This window comes from Hyaena hyaena, unplaced genomic scaffold (genome assembly GCF_003009895.1).
Source record: "Hyaena hyaena isolate Hyena2069 unplaced genomic scaffold, ASM300989v1 scaffold_412, whole genome shotgun sequence".
Lineage (NCBI taxonomy): Eukaryota > Metazoa > Chordata > Mammalia > Carnivora > Hyaenidae > Hyaena > Hyaena hyaena.
In genome coordinates, this window is record NW_024081043.1 from 1,245,082 (window position 1) to 1,260,135 (window position 15,054).

The 15,054-nt window shown below is 40.1% G+C and overlaps 1 protein-coding gene across 2 annotated transcripts in view; it reads right to left on the bottom strand.

The window, feature by feature from the left end:
- The window catches only part of SLC16A10 (solute carrier family 16 member 10), a 116,199-nt gene that overhangs the window by 26,118 nt on the left and 75,027 nt on the right, over positions 1–15,054 (bottom strand). The gene's annotated exons all lie outside the window — the stretch shown is intronic.

The window sequence follows — 15,054 nt, forward strand, 5'->3', positions numbered from 1 at the left end:
TATTTCGCTCAGCATAACACCCTCAAGGTCCATCCATGTTGCTCCACATGGCCAGATTTCATTCTTTTTCATTGCCATGTAGTATTCCATGGTATAGATAAACCACATCTTCTTGATCCATTCATCTGTTGATGGACACTTAGGCTCTTTCCATGTTTTGGCTATTGTTGAGAGTGCTGCTATGAACATTGGGGTACATGTGCTCCTATGCATCAGCATTTCTGTATCCCTTGGGTAAATTCCTAGCAGTTCTATTGCTGGGTCATAGGGGAGTTCTATTGTTAATTTCCTAAGGAACCTCCACACTGTTTTCCAGAGGGGCTGTACCAGTTTACATTCCCACCAACAGTGTAGGAGGGTGCCCGTTTCTCCACATCCTCGCCAGCATCTAGAGTTCTCTGATTTACTCATTTTAGCCACTCTGACTGGCGTGAGGTGGTATCTCAGTGTCGTTTTGATTTGTATTTCCCTGTCCATACAAATTTTAGAATTGTTTATTGTAGTTCTATAAAGAACGCCAGTGTTACTTTGGTAGTGATTGCACGAATGTGTAGATTGCTTTGGGTAGTATAGATATTTTAACAATATTTGTTCTTCCAATCCATAAGCATGGAGTGTTTCTCCATTTCTTTGTGTCTTCTTCAATTTTTTTTTTAATTTTTAAATTTTTAAAAAATGCTTTTAGTTTTGAGAGACAGAAAGGAAACGAGGGGGGAGGAACAGAGAAAGAGGGAAACACAGAATCTAAAGCAGGCTCCAGGCTCTAAGCTGTCAGCACAGAGCCTGATGTGGGGCTCAAACTCATGAACCACGAGATCATGACCTGAGCTGAAGTCAGATGCTTAACTGAGCCACTCAGGCACCCCTTCTTCAATTTCTTTCACAAGCTTTCTATAGTTTTCAGTGTATAGACCTTTTATCTCTTTGGCTAGGTTTATTCATAGTTATCTTATGGTTTTCGGTGCAGTTGTAAATGGGACTGATTCCTTGATTTCTCTTTCTGCTGCTTCATTATTGGTGTACAGAAATGTAACCAATTTCTGGACATTGATTTTATAACCTGCGACTTTGCTGAAGTCATGGATCAGTTCTAGCAGTTTTTTGATGGAGCCTTTCAGGTTTTCTACATAGAACACCATATGATCTGCAAAGAGTGAAAGTTTGACCTCTTCCTTCCTTGCCAATCTGTATGCCCTTTTCTTTTGTTGTCTGATTGCTAAGGCTAGGACTTCTAGTACTGTGTTGAACAACAGTACCATTTTAACCACTTTTTAAGTGTACAGGTCAGTGGCATTAAATACATTCACCCTCTTCTGCAGCCATCACCACCATCCAGGTCCAGAAGTTCCTCATTTTCCCAGACTGAAACACTGTGGCCATTAAACACTAACTCCCCATTTTGCCAAACCCCTGGCAACTACAATTCTACTTTATTTCTATGAATGTGACTACTCTAGGTACCTCATCTACATGGAATCATACAGTGTTTGACCTTCCATGGCTTATTTCACTTAGCAGAAGGTCTTCAAGTTTCATCCATGTTGTAGCATGTATCCCAAGCATTAACAGTAGAGGCTGTTTGTAGGCAACTGGCTTGAAGCAATGGAAACTTGAGCAAGGCAAAAAAGACCCACAGCGACCACCAAGCTGTATGCAAAAAGGCTCATGAAGTAACCAACCCTGAAATAGCCACAGGCCCTAAATGACCAATTATAACCAGGCACAATTCCTAAGATTACCAAAGAAGGGAAAATTCCAGAAGTCCCCATACTTCCTCACTCTGCCTCAGAACTATGGTTCCCCCACCACCACCTCCTCACGGACAGTCTACTTTTGCTATCCTGCCTGCTGCTCCCTTACGGGGTATTCAATAAGCTTCCACCTTTTTTTGTTCTGCCTTGGATGAATTCTTTCACTGCTTGTGCTAATGACCCCCACCCAATTGGGACGCCCCACATTTGGTGGCCCCCCATCTGATCAGAGGGCCCTACGTTAACTTTTAAAATACATACAATTTTTTAAATTACTTCTTTTATTTCTTTTTCATGTTAAAGGGTAAGGTATCACTGTTTTAAATTATGTGTACAGGTACTTTTTATGATCTATTTTATTTCAGGAGAGAAAAGGAGGGCCTAAGTCTGACACATGGCTCTAGATATGCAACAGGATTGCTGTTAAGGTAAACATGGTACTGAGCTTGGCACCTCACAAGGAAGAGGTGGGGCAGGGACAGAGTAATCCTGATCTCAGGGTTGAGAGTGCCCTGCAAGCTGAAGAGCACAAGCAAAGAGACACGTGGCAAGAACTCTGAAAAACCCCCGAGGAGGCTCCTGAGTAAGAAACAGAAGGAAAAACCATGTGTTCACGTAAGCAGAGATACAATTAAGTAGGGACAGGAACATTTGATTTATGTTGAGGCTATTAAAATGCCTCATAAATTCAAGCATCAATATATGGTGATATTTTAAACTCCACAGATGTACGTGGGGGTCAAGAGTGGCAAGACCATCTGTTAGCCTACTTGTTTGGTTGTAGTAACCCTCAGTCATCCCAATCTTCTGGAAGCAGCTAGGAGAAAGTATAAGACATAGGAGGTAACATCTCGTCTCAACACGGTTAACAATGTACTTCTTACCACCCATTTCCAGATCTTCAAATTACTCCACCTTGAAACTAGACAAGGGTACTTTTCTATTATGTAAACCACATCCTGTCACTGTATGTGTGTGATCGGAGAAAATCTCTAAGCCAGCTAATGTCTTTCCATGTAAGATGGAGATAAAAGTGTTTTCATCTTCGAGGTTTATATACTGAAGACCAAAAGAAAGAACTTAAAGAACATAAAGTGCTATTAGAATAAAAAGGAAACACAAGTAGAGAAATTAGGAGAATTGATACTTTAGCAATTCAACCAATCTACAAGCTCAGGGTGAAAATGGACAAAAACTATTTTGAGTGCCCGGCACAGGCTAGGTGCTGGGGACAGAGCAGTGAAGAGGGCGCTCTGTCCCTACCCTTACGAAGTATCCAGTCTCTTTTACCCATTTATTCTTTACCATGTCCTGAGGCATCAGGACGATTCCCACACAAAACTCCCCAATGTATTTTGTAGAAAAACCCAGTTTTCACCAGCCTTCTCCATACTTGCATGGAATACATTACATAGGATAAGAGCTTGACAAAGATATACTATTGCTGGTTTTCAATTAAAGTTAAAAGCAGGTATTCAAAAATCTCTGTGGATTTCTTTCTTCCCCCACAATTTCAAAAGCTTCCTAGATTCTAGGGATAATTTTCATGACTGAATATAAATTATGTATCACTCCTAAAAACTAATGTTGAATTACCTAGAAACACTTATCTCTGTCTAAATATAAATTGGAATATACATGACATCTTATGGTCTTACTAAAAGCAGCAGCTTGCTTTAGTTTACTTCTTTGTAAATGATCAGTATTATGTCCTGTCCTGTCAAGTTCCTATGTTAGTATATTAGAGTTTGAGAAAACAAAAACAAAAACAACCTAAAAAGCAGACAAACAAAACAACCCAGCCAGCTTGTTTTGATGAGAGTGTTCTGTAGTTCTTTAACTTCCACCATTAATGAAGTAGAAGTGGCCCAAAGTAAAGAACCTTATTCATCTTAAGTAGGAGAATGCTGGTGAATACTGCCTAAGGCACAAAACTGATTAATGGGCAAAGTTTCACTAACCTGAGTGGTCAAATTGCAGCAGATGTTGAGATCTGCAGGGAAATAAGTGCAAGGTTAGAAGGGCAAGAAAAGCATAAACAGCCTTGGGAAAAAATCTCAAAGAAGTGGGGATAAAGGGAAGGAGAGATGTCTATTAACGTAATAACCATGAGGACTGAGGAAGAGTAGTGTATTTTTTTAGAAGATACACATAGTGAGTGAAGTATCTGAAGAAAAAGCAATGCTTGGGTCCTATGTAAGGTTTTAAATTTTTCAACATGCAGTTTTTAATATAATACACCAGATAAAAAGTTGGATTAAAAAATCATTGGTAATTGGCTGGCCTTAACGATAGAAATTAGAGAGACTCTATGTCCCAGGTTTCCCAAGGGCAATAGGAAGCAATCTTGTTTTTACATCCTTCACATATCTAATACTGCCCCTAATCCACAGAAGGCACTTACTGTCACCTCCTCAAAGTTGTCCCTGACTTGCCAAACTGAAGTGACCTTCCACCATCACCTTCCATCTCTTTTTATTTTCCTCAAAGAAAACATCACTATTCGAAAACTACCTTGTTTACTTATGTGTTACTTATCTATCAAGCTCTGTGAAGGCAGAGATTACATCTGTTCTCACCCCTGCATCCCCACATCTAGAATGTTAGTGGCACCCAGCAGGTGCCCAGTGAGTTTTTGTCAAACAAATGAATGTTTGAATCTGTTCAACTGAGCTGTAAATAGAAGCAGCCACACACATGCAAGGAAGAAAAAAAAAAAAAAACAACTGGCAGATTAATGGGAATAACCCATTCTGATACTACTAACACCCCTGCCACTTACTGTGCTACTTTGAACAAATAAAACCTCTGATCCTCAAGGTTCTTAATCTATTCAGTATCAGTACTGCTTTCCTCCCAAAAGGTTGCTGTGAGAATTTAATCAAAAAATGTCTGTTTGTGGGGTGTCTGGCTGGCTCAGTTGGTAGAGTTTAAGACTCTTGATCTCAGGGTCATGAGGTCAAGCCCCATGTTGGGTGTAAAGATAGATTAATAAATGGAAAATTTTTAAAAACTCCAGGAGAAAATACATTTACAGTACTATACTGTATTTATTGAAAAAAATCTGTGTATAAGTTGACCCACACAGTTCAAACCCATGTTGTTCAAGGGTCAAATGTAATTTGTTTTTTTTTTCTTTTTCATTTTAAAATAGGCTTATAAATTTGACACAAGAATATCTCTTTGTATAGTGTATTAATTTAAATATCAGGATTTATCGAGATTTACTGTGTGGTGCTTATATACACATGTACAACCCACACATTTCTTATAAGTTTTTTTGTTAAGTGGTCTGTTATATAATCCTTCTCTTAAATTTTAATATTTTCTCTAGCTTATTTTATTGTAAGAATACAGTATATAACACATATAACATATGTTAATATGTTTTAACTGGCAGCTTATTATCAGTAAGGCTTCCTGTCAACAGTAGACTAGACTATTAGTAGTAAAGTTTTGGAGAAGCCAAAAGTTATCTGGAGATTTCTGACCACATGGGGGTCCAGTACCTCTAACCCCTGCATTGGTCAAGTGTCAGCTGTACTTAAATTAGAAAATTTGGGGGCACCTTGGTGGCTCTCTCAGTTAAGCATCCAACTTTGGCTCAGGTCATTATCTCGTGGTCAGTGAATTCAAGCCCTGCACTGGGCTCTGTACTGACAGCTCAGAGCCTGAAACCTGCTTCTGATTCTGTGTCTCCCTCTCTCTCTGGCCCTGCCCTGCTCGTGCACGTGCTCGCGCTCTCTCTCTCTCTCTCTCTCTCTCACACACACAAAATAAACATTAAAAAATAAAAGGGAGAAAATAAAAACATTAGCTCCTAGTATTTAGCTCTATTGTTTTAGCCACTAGACTAAAAACAAAATTCAAATGTTAACTCCATATCAGTAATCTGATTATAGTGCAAGCAAGACTGACAGGGAAACTCTTCAGATTATACAATTCCACCATAAATCAGTTTTAAAATGTTTCCAAAGCACGGCAACCATCATCCCCATGGTTGTAACCAGCCCCAAGGCTTTTCTCCTGTCAGAACCTTACTGTGATCAGGGATCAATGCAGCAAGAGAGATCAGCTCAGCAGCCCAGCCCTGGCCCAAAGCACAATAACCTGTGGTTTATAAGGATCCGACTATGAGGTCTGCATTCTCTGGGCTCTGACACACAACAACCCTGACCCTGAGCTCCAAAGAGATCATTAAGAGAAAGAAAACAAAACCAGGATAACTGCTAATGGCAACTTTGAAGAAGTGGAATGTGTCAAAATGGCAAAGGAACGCCCCCACTAAGAACTGAATCCTGAGTTGACTAGGGTTATGTTTTGTGAGAAAACTCTGCCATTCCTCTAACGATTCTGTTTCTACTATGTACACATTTATATTTTAGGCTACAATAAACATCCATTTATCTTCCATGGATATTCCTGGATGTTACACTGGTTCTGCAGCTTTATCACGATGTGACTTTTGGCAAGCAACTTAACCTTTCTGTGCCTTAGTTCCTTTACCAGTCTCACTAAAAAAGTGCAACTAAATCACCCATACAATCTCTTTCAACTCGTAAATGACTTATATCTTTACAGGTACATAAATATCTTATTTAAAAGCCAGTCTTCCAAGGAGCCAGGCTCGAGCCCCGGCCAAACCAGCTACCAGCCTTGCATCACCACCTATCTCCCAGCGTGGCCCTGAGACTCCAACGAAAGATAAAGGTTTGTGGGAGCTTCTTGTATGTCAAATGTCAATAAAAATGTGGGAAATCAATAAATGTTACATTTGCTTAAGAAAGTCGTGGTTTTAAACAAATCCTTCCATAGCTGTGAGGACTGGGCCCACGGAATCCTAAACCACATGCTCAGGAGCTCGGGATGCAGCAGCTGTTCCTGCCATGTTACTCCAAGACTGGATGTGCATCTGTTCAACTGGCAAGGGTGCAGACACAGCTGGCCTGGGACCTGCACACCAGCTGTCCATGTTGGCCGTTCTGCCTCCACATGGCAGGCCCTGCCTACCAGTAGGTGGGCTTTTCTCCAGTTTGTTACAAAGGAATATAAACTTCCTCGTTACAAGTGAGCTGCCAATGGGCAGAGAAAGGTAAAAACCTAGATACAGATAATGGAAAGCAGGAAAAGCAAATGGGAAATGGACAGTGGCATGGGCAATCTGGGGGCTAATCCGTAACAGATGTGCAGCCCTCAAACTTGCTTTGGGCACTAAAGACTCTTCCCTTTAGGACAAATGTATAACTAAGGCCTATTCTGCTCTGTAATCCTGGAGTTAGTGCCTACAAGGGCTTCTCCAAAAGAGATGCTCCAGAACTTGGAGATAAGGTTAAATTAGCAGACATGGGTCTCAGTGGATCAGACAACTCTGTCCCCTGCCAGAATCACCCGATAAAGCTAGTGTCCAAGTAAAGCCTCACAAACGGAAGAGTCTTCAAATAAGATTTCTATTTCTATTTCTATCCATCTTCTAATTGACATAAAAATCACAATAGGACCCTTACCGGATAATTTAGGTCCTTCAAATTTCAACAAACTTTAATTTGATACTAATCCAAGCAATTGAGGGATAAGCAAATATCCACATAGTAATTAAATTTTGAAATTATTCAAAAGTATATTTTAACAAATAAAACCTGAGATACTTAAAAACACAACAGAAAGTTGCTAATGTGAAATTTACACATTAACAAGAGAGAAGGAACAGCTTTCCAACACCAGGACTCTTTAGGGCCTTCTCAGGACACTAACGATCTATCAGTGATGGATGTAAAGATAGATAGATAGATAGATAGATAGATAGATAGATAGATAGATAGATAGATAGATGATAGATGATAAACAGATAATAACTCTAAAATATAAGCAACTTTTTTTTCCATTTTCCTATAATAGTACTTAGGTTAACTAAAAGAGGTTGGATCTTGCTATAAATTTTTACATTTGTCCATATTTTTTCTTCTGCTATGCTTAATGTTTATTGTAGAACTCAAAACCTAATGTAGAACTGTGTATATTCCCTATTCTGTTTGTCACAGGTTGTGAAAAGCGATTCATTTTTCTCCTACCGACTATGTAGTAGAGATAGAAGAGTTGCCATAGGGCTGGAAATACGGTTACAGGGCTGGAAATACGGTTACATGGCATCCTCTCCTTTACATCACATCAGAGCAGAAGCCCATCTCCTCCACAGTCCCGTCCACGGCTGCGCGGCAGGCTGGGAGAGCTGTGCTGGCCCAGCAATGCCTCCATTCTTAGTTCTGAGAATGGAAAGGAGACTTTCAAGGCAAAGAAAACTTGGCCTGATGACAGGCAATAGTCCATCTGTGGGGTGACTTGATGGAGGAACAGCAGACTCTTTCATAAAAAGAACATGAGACTTAGACTCCAACACTTGTGTTCAACTCCCAGCTCTGAGCATAACTCAGTGAGTGACCTTGAAGAAGCATAACTTAGCACAGTCATTTCCTTAGCCCTAACTCTGTAATTGTTTATTATACTTGATACATTCCTCCTTGTGATGGTTACATGAGATTTTGTGAAAATGCTTGATGCGTTATGGATTCTTGACAACTGTTACCTGGATCTCCCTCTGCGGAAGCCTCACACTGACAGAAGCATGTATGCTGTTCCTGTTTGCATGCCTCAGCGGCCTGACGTCTGGCTAAGAGAATTCCTGCTTTACCAATATGAAGAGAAGGCCCCTGGCCAATGAGGTCTAACGGTGACATTTCTGCATTGACCATGAGAGCATCTGGCATTAATCAAAGCTATAAAATGTCTCTTGAGGTACTACATGCCCTATTTATTGGCATGTTGGTCTCAAAATTTCACTTCTAGTTTAAAAATATAAATTGTTTGTCCCCAATTACCACTGGACTTGATCTCCACTTAACTGTCCTGTCAGCATGCAAATGACTGTGTCTTTGACCACAGAATCAGATACATGGGTCTTTCTACCAGATCAAAGTTTCTTTTGAGAACAATTATTTCCTGACACAAAACTGACACATTCCTATCTTATCATGAAGTTTTTGAAAACTGGCTAATCAACACATACATTGCAGATTACAACATGAGTCAGGCATCTTCTCCCTGACAGAGAACTATGTGGGTCTAAAGCTGAAAACTAAAGTCTAGAGTCAAAGAACACAGTACTATAAATACCTGCTTTTCAAGATGAGTAGTGGTGGAGAGATATGAAAGTAATTAAACCTAAATCATCATCCCTTTATTGAGGATGGAGCACTTCATGTCACCTAGAAAAGCTACATTATCATTGTCATTCTTAGGCATTTATCAGTCATCTGACTGATGTGGCCCTGTGTCTTACCAAAGTTACGTAGACTTGTGGTCAGGCTATGGCTTCTGCATCCTATCCTGTTCCAACACACACTAGCCAAGGCTCTTTAAGATTTTCAGTTGCTACATAGTAGGGCAGACACCAGCTGTCTAGCTTTCCTAGTTAATGAGGATGGCTACCAAGCGTTCCTATTCCCTCCTTCCGTATACTTACAGTAGTGACAGAGACATAGAAATTTCTTCTATTTATCAAGTTATAATTTCAACATATGCATATAAAGGTGTGGGTCAGAAAAAAACACATGAATTATTATCAGAGGGGCGCCTGGGTGGCTCAGCTGGTTGGGCATCTGATTTCGGCTCAGGCCATGATCTCACAGTTCGTGAGTTCAAGCCCCACATCAGGCTCTGAGCTATTAGCATGGAGCCTGCTTCGGATTCTGTGTCTTCCTCTATCTCTGTCCCTCCCCTCTCACACTCTGTCTCTCTCTTAAAAATAAATGAAAACATTAAAAAAATATTTTAATAAAAAAAGATGGCACTGGAGTGCCTATGTGGCTTAGTTAGTTGAGCATCCAATTCTTGATTTTGGCTCAAGTCATGATCTCGCGGTTTGTGGGTTCAAGCCCCACTTTGGGCTCTGCACTAACAGTGTTGGAACCTGCTTAGGACTCTCTCTCTCCCTCTCTCTGCCCCTCCCCCAACTTGTTCTTTTTCTCTCTCAAATAAATAAACTTAAAAAAAAAAGATGATGGGGCACTTGGGTGGCTTAGTTGGTTAAGCGGCCAAATTCATGATCTTGCAGTTGGTGAGTTTGAGCCCTGTGTCGGGCTCTGGGCTGACGGCTCAGAGCCTGGAGCCTGCTTTGGATTCTGTGTCTCCCTCTCTCTCTGCCCTACCCTGCTCATGCTCTCTCTCTCTCAAAAATAAATAAATATTTTTTAAAAAGATGGCATTAGTATTAATTATTCTGAAATTTTCTGAGTTATTAACTGTTTAATGAATATGAAATGCACTCATGTCGTATAAAATGAGAAAAGTACATAAATGTATAAGATGTAAAAAATCATTATGGCATCAAATAGAGGCATCAAATAGATTTTAAAGATCAAAATGGTAAGAAATATAAATTGCTTATACAATGTTGCTTTATATTCAGTCATTGGAAAAATACTTAAGCATCCAATATGCTTTGTGCTAGATGTTTAGGATCTATCACTGAACAAAACAAAAAAGATCCTTAGCTTCATGAGGTTTATATTCTAGCAGATGTGTGTGTGTGTATATGTATATACACACACACACACACAGATAGCCGACAATAACCATAATAAGTAAATTTTGTAATACGTTAGAAGGTATTGGGTGCTATCGAAAAAGAAAAAGAGCAGTGTGAGGGTGTTTGGAAATGCTGTGGGGGGGAGAAGGAAGGAGGGAGTTGTAACCAGGTGGTCAAGGTGTGCCTCATTAAAAGGTGAAGAGGGGAACGCTGTGACACCTGATCTCAGGGCTGTGGGTTCAAGCCCCATGTTGGGTGTAGAGATTACTTAAAAATAAAATCTTTTAAGAAAAGGATAAATAACCAAAAGAACAGTGTGGTAGGAGCAGAGTGAGCAAGGGGGGGAAAGATAAAGATGAGATCAGAGAGGGAGGAGGGGCCAGATCATGGAGCACCTTGTAGGCCACTATAAGGACAGTAGTTTTTACTCTCAAAGAAATGGGTAGCCATGGAAGGATTTTGAGCAGAGTGATTTATGTATTGAAAGAACACTGGTGGCTTCTGTGTAGAAGACAGACTGCAGCAGGCAGGGAAGGTAGCAGGGAGACCAGTTAGGAGGCAATTGCAATGATTCAGGCTGGGGATGATGGTGGCCTGGTCTAAGGTGTAGTAGTGAGGATAATGAAAGGTGGTCAGATCCTGGGTATATTTTGGAAGGAGAATCACCAGCATTTCCAGACCGGATCAGGAGTGTAATATGAAAGAAAGAAGTGAAAAGGATGATTCCAGGTTTGGGGGCCTGATCACTTAGAAGGATGAAATTGCCATCTCCTAAGACGGGGACTGGCGGGAGGCAGAGCGTGTTTGTGAGGGGTAAGATCAGGACTTCAGGGTTGGACATATTAAATCTCAAAGAGCTAGCAGTCATTCGAGTGGAAATATTAAGTAGGCAGTTGGTTCTCAAAGCCTGGTAGAGAGTTCAGGAAAGAGGAATGGGTGAGAAATACAAATTTAGAGTCACTGGCATGTATATGATGCTTGAACTCTGGAGGCTGGAAGAAACCACCAGTGGACTGAGTAGATAAAAAGATCAGGACAAGCCCTGGAACAAATGGATATTAAGAGTCAGGGTGAAAAAGGAACCAGCAAAGAAACTACAGAGTAATGGAGAAGTAGGACGAAAACTAAGAGAGTGTTATACTTTTGGAAGCTAATGAAGAAAAACTGGATAAGAGAAGCCATAAATATGTAGCCCGGAAAACAATGTAAAACAACTCTCAGGCGGGGCGCCTGGGTGGCTTAGTCGGTTAAGCGTCCGACTTTCGCTTGGGTCATGATCTCGCGGTTCGTGGGTTCGAGCCCCGCGTCGGGCTCTGTGCTGACTGCCAGCTCGGAGCCTGGAGCCTGTTTCGGTCTGTGACTCCTTCTCTCTCTGACCCTCCCCTGCTCACGCTGTCTCTCTCTCTCTCTCTCTCTCTCTCCTAGAAATAAATAAAAACATTTAAAAAAAAATAAATAAAACAACTCTCAGGCAAAAGGGGCAAATAATAATAACTGAAGGAGCTGCCACTAGATATGGTTATCTAGAAAGTTAGGCCTCACTTAAACTGATCCTAGAAGATTTGTACCCTCGCAGTGGCAATTTTAAGAAGGTAGGCCTAGGGGCGACTGGGTGGCTTAGTCGGTTAAGCGTCCGACTTTCGCTTAGGTCATGATCTCGCGGTTCGTGGGTTCGAGCCCCGCGTCGGGCTCTGTGCTGACTGCCAGCTCGGAGCCTGGAGCTTGTTTCAGTCTGTGACTCCCTCTCTCTCTGACCCTCCCCTGCTCACGCTGTCTCTCTCTCTCTCTCTCCTAGAAATAAATAAAACATTAAAAAAAAAAAAAAGAAGAAGAAGGTAGGCCTAAAAGAGAAATCATTTGACAGTTTTCAGGAAGCAATAGGATTCTTCATCATTAAAAGTCAACTACTAAAATATAAGACCTCTTGCTTCAAGAGCAAGACTGATGCAAAGGAGGCATATGCTCAAGTCATCATGTACAGTCTAGCAGGTAAAAATCTTACAGTTTTTAACCTAACCACTTCATTGTACTTCTGAATCTTCAAAGAAGAACTAGATAAATTAGTTCCCTGGTTGATGAGGGATCTGAACTTAACACCAACCTCAAGCTCAAGGCCCAACTCCAATCCTGGGAAGCTTTTACTAAGCACTTTTCCAAATGAATATCATCCCTCTCCTTTGACTCTTCTATAGCCCTCACTTAAAGCCCCTCAATCGGCAATCACATTATCTTTAAATTAAAATCACTCTCGTTTTTATACCAGAATTGGATAGATGCTCTACATACATTTTTTCCTAATCCTTACAACAACGCTACAAAACTGAGTTTATCTCTATTTTATAGATGAAGAAACTGATGCTTGCAGAAGTTATTCAAGGTCATGCAACTAGTCAGGGACAAAACTCAGATCTATCTTACTGCAGAGCCCTTACCTTGACCCAATATACAGTACTGCTTCTGGAACAGAAATGCCACACTAGCAATTACCCAGTCACTATTTCTGTGATCCTGGGCAAGTTTTTAAATCTCTCAGTGCCTCAGTCTTTATATCAATGAAATGAAGATGCTACATCACAAGTATTCCACTGTTGTGAAGATGAAATAATGTATGTAAAAGTTATAAACTATAGAACAGTTTTTATTATTACATTTACTAGATTTTATCCTCCTTCGACAGATTCTTATATCTCTTGTGTGTGTTCCCTTCAACACACAACAAAGGGTTTGATATGAATTGAACATCATCTACTTGTGTTTGGAAATATGTAAGACACTTTTTCCTCCTCTAAGGGGAAGGCTGGATGCATGAAGTGTGGATTAAGCAACTATCCACAATCCAAACCTTAATTTACAACACAGATACGAACTTGGTGCAACCATTAAACAAGACTTCAACAGCCCGCATGGCATTTAACTGTCTGGGGTTTCCTCTCCAACATGACTTTTAGTGTTTTAACAGTTTGATGATGAGAAAATCACAAATGAAAAATATCAACACAATTTCTAAGAAAACATGCCTGGAAGGAAGGAGAGCAGAAAAAAGACCTGGTTTGTTATCAAAGTTAACAGAGACCTTATTGTTCTCTGTACTATCTGATTTATAGTCTCCCAATAATAATATCTAGAATATGATCTAACTCATCACTTGCTATGAAATTTAAGAAGACCAATAACATATTTATTAAATTTCCTTAGGCATACTCATTTCACTTAATATCTTTGAACGTGAAAAGGAAGTCACTTAACATCTTTGCTAATGATTCATCTGTTTTCCAACCTACACGATATGGACTAATAATATTTTGCCTAAGTCACAGGTTTTTTGTGAAGGACAGATTAAATAATATATGTGAAATTAATTTACAAATTATAAATATGTTACAAGAATAACTAGATAGTCACCCACCACTTGTCCTTCAGTAAATGTCTGGTATTAACAAAACAGGAGCGCCTGGATGGCTCAGTTCGTTAAGCATCCGACTTCGGCTCAGGTCATGATCCCACAGCTAATGGGTTCAAGCCCTACACTGGGCTCTGTGCTAACAGCTCAGAGCCTGGAACCTGCTTCAGATTCTGTGTCTCCATCTCTCTCTGCCTTTCCTCTGCTCATACTCTGTCTCTCTCTCAAAAATAAACATTAAAAAAATTAGTCATGAATTGCAGAAAACCTTTATTAAAAAAAAAAAAGCCTGAGATACCGATTTCTCGGTGTGTGCTCACTTTGTAGTACCTAAGAAAATTTCTTTAAATTTTTAAAAAATGTTTATTTATTTGAGAAAGAGAGAGCAGAAGCAGGGGAGATGCAGAGAGAGAAGGAGACACAGAATCTGAAGAAGGCTCCAGGCTCTGAGTGGTCAGCACAGAGGTCTCAAACTCATGAACCACAAGGTCATGACCTGAGCTGAAATTGGATGCTTAACCAACTGAGCCACCCAGGCAACCCCCTACTCCAAGAGAATTTTTTTTTTTAAATCTACTCATATTTGAAAAGGACACCACAAATGTTTTAAGTATAGAAGCCATGGAAGAAATAGTTGGTAAAGTGGATCCTCCCACTATAAATCTATATTCCAACAAAAAATACCTTCAGATGGTTCAGATATGCCTTCCTAAAAGGGAAAAATGGACTGTAAGGTCAAGATGTAGCCACATACTAAAACTAAAATGTAGTCACATACTACATATGTGACAGGTGTCACATATGAGGTGATTTTACCTAGTACCTCAGTCTCTGCAAAATGCCTAGTGACTCAGAGGACTAAAAACTAGTCTTTCTCCTTGCCTCCTACTGCTATTCTCAGTTGCTTCTTCAACACCTCTGGCAAAACTAGAATTAGGAGAATTGAGAAATCAAAATTAGCCTTCGATCCAGGACTGCTTACCATTTCTCTTTCTGTTTCCTTGACTTGATTCTTTTCTGGACTAAGCATAGGAAGCCACAAAGGGCTGATGACATAGTTTACTGGCTGACTCCTTGAACCCAGAAATCCTTGAGCTGTGTTACCAACTTCCACCAAAACTTTAAAGAAAACTTACACAAATATCCAAAAGTAGACTAAAAGCTAGAAAAGATCCCACTTCATACACACGGTACACATACAATAGAAGAATGCATCCTCGCATCATTTTGTCATTTATCAACAATAGGAAGAAAAAAAGAAGGAACATAATAACCACTTGGCAGCAAATTTTGCCAGGGGCAAATACTTTAGATACTGCTTA